This window comes from Nicotiana tabacum, chromosome 2, assembly GCF_000715075.1.
Source record: "Nicotiana tabacum cultivar K326 chromosome 2, ASM71507v2, whole genome shotgun sequence".
Classification (NCBI taxonomy): Eukaryota; Viridiplantae; Streptophyta; class Magnoliopsida; order Solanales; family Solanaceae; genus Nicotiana; species Nicotiana tabacum.
In genome coordinates, this window is record NC_134081.1 from 18035966 (window position 1) to 18038744 (window position 2779).

Consider the following 2779-nt stretch of genomic DNA (forward strand, 5'->3'; position numbering starts at 1 on the left):
AGCAACAAAAAATGTGACATTCCTCTTCGGCCAAGGGCAAAAATAAAAGAGTGAAGAACTTCGCGCCTGAGCCAGCCACAACCACTATGGTGATTGATGATAATGGGAAAGCTAGTGATGAAGAAGCTTCCCTACAGAGGAGACAACGATCTTCATCAGCTCAACAAAATGCTCAATCTGAAGGGCTTATAACGCCAACCGAAGACGACGTCTAAGCATTCTGGGGAGAGTGTGACTTAGTGGAGAATGCCAATTATCGTTTTCGAGTCCCAGTCGCTGATCCCGGTACTGTGAGGCCGGGTACTGGGCCTCAACCCAGTATTACTTCTCAACCCACAACGCCATCAGCTTCATCCCCTTATACGCCAGCCGTACCTTCATCACCAGCAATTGCTACATCATCCCCACCGGCTGCAGACACCCGAGAGGAAGATGTCTCTCCTACCCAGTCCCGAGACCATGGGAATTTAGGGCACAATTATTCGTCCCATTCTGCAGATCCCCGGAGGAGGAGGAGCATCTCCCTCTCGGTTTCCACCGAGTGCCTTCTGTTGTCCCGGCCGGTAGAACTCGCTAATTACCTGAAGTCGCTGGATTTAGATAAAGATAAAAAGAAAATACACTCTCTTTTGGGGGAGTGTATGATAAACAATGACATGCACAACGCAGTGGCGGTACGATATTTATTCCTTTTACTGTTTCTTCTTGTCTTGTTATGACAAGGATTTATGATTTGAGTTTTTGCTTTACATGTTAACTTCTTTGCTTCCGAGGGCCTTTAGAAGTTGATCCTCGATAAAGAAAAACTCACATCCGAGCGGGATTAACTGTGAGCCGAGCGGGATCAAATTGTTGCTCGCCTCCCAGCACTGGAAGCACAAGCTACCAATGCCGGTGAGTTGGAGGCTCGGTTGCAGCAGAGCGAGCATGAGGTGATGTCCCTTAGACAAGAGGCTGCCCTATTAAATGTACAATTTCAAGAGGCCAAGGATAAATGGTCTGAGATCCAAAATGCTAGCGCGAGTCTGCCTCTACTGAGAGAATGAATAATTTAGAGGCAACCTTGAACTCCAAAGTTGAAGAGGCTGTTGCTACTGAGGAGAAGCATGGAAGATGGAAGAGAAATATAAGAGGGTCATGGAGCATAATAAGGTTCATATCTCCACTATCTGTGACCTTGATCTCAACCTTCAGGCCACAAGATATGAGTGGAATAACCTTTCGACAAAGGTTGATCAGCTTAAGTTAGAGTGCCAGCGCCGAGCGGATTCCTTCATTTTTTTAAAAACACATTCTATGTATAGCATGAGGAGAAAAATCTTGGAAGAGGCCAAAGCGGACGTCATTAATTTTGATGCCGAGATCGCCAAGGCTCGTGAGCTGGAGTCAACTGCTCGAAGGGGCCTCCCGGTTCGACCTGATACAACTGACTCTTCTAGTTTTGGTACCGCTTTCTTGGGAACTGAGGAGAAACTTGAAAGGGATGATGATGAAGGCCAAGATCCCGAGCTGGCGGCAGATCCGTTTACTTCTCCTAGGAGCGCATACGCTTCTCTTCCCCCAAGTTCTGGGGACGCAATAGTTTAGTTTTCTGCTTTCTTTTCCCATTTTTATTTTTATACTTTTGTACTTGTGTTGCTTGGCACGTTTGTTATATTAAAGTGTTTTTTTGTTTAAGCATTGCGCAAATTTTACTTTTTTACATCGAGTTATGCAAGGCTTCAGGTGCCTTTTTCCCCGATGGCATTTGGATTCCGGGCATACATTCTTTCGGGTCCAACCCTTTACTATGAAGGTTTCATAAGAGATGGCCCTCTTATATTTACGGTGCTCTTGAAGAGAACGTCTCCTGTTCATTCTGGCACCAGCATTTGAAGTACTTGATTAACTTTCAAATGATAAAATTAATTCATCTTTTGGATAAGAAACAAGATAAAAATAAAAGGAATTTACTTTATTCCTTCCATTTTCAAAAGTACATAAGCATGTGTTGTGCTGAAAAGAAATTGACATTACTTATGGCTAATTTGTACAACTTATTTCTACGGGGGGGGGGGGAGTCCCTGGTCCCGATGATACATCTTTGTCCCCGGATTTCGTAGTCCCGGTTTATGTAGTAGTCAGGTTGTCGTATTCTCACATCATTCCCCCCAGTGTTCGAATGTGAAGAATGCCAACACTAGAAGTCTTGTTCCTTTGATGATTCCACTAGTGAATGGTTGGATAATCTTTGGTCTGATAGCAAGCATCATTTCCCGTTGGAAACTTTGCTACCGAGCCAAATATTATCTAACCACCCCTAGTGGTTTGTAGTGAAGGGGCACTCGTGAACGGTCGAATAGCTTTTGGTCCGATAGCAAGCTTTGTTTCTCATTAGGAACTTTTCTATCGAGCCAAAGACTATCTAACCATCCTGTAGTGGCTTTTTGTTTCCATGCATTTTTGTTTAAAGGTCTTATTTCTGCTGATGGCATTTCCTTCGCAGTATGTTTTCCGTTGCCGCCTCATTAAAAACCTTTCCAGAAAAAACCCAATTGGGACAAAAACTGGACAAAGGGAAAAAGAATGCAGCACATACTTTCGGTATAATTAGTGCCCATCAACAATAGTACCTTTTGAGGTGTGCCTCATTCCAGTTGCTTGGCAATTTTACTCTGTCTTGATTTTCCAATACATATGATCATTTCCCGGTGACAGCTGAAACCCGATAGGGGCCTTCCCACGTCGGACCCAGCTTTCATGCGTTGAACTCTTGGGTGTTTTGAGTCACTTTCCTTAA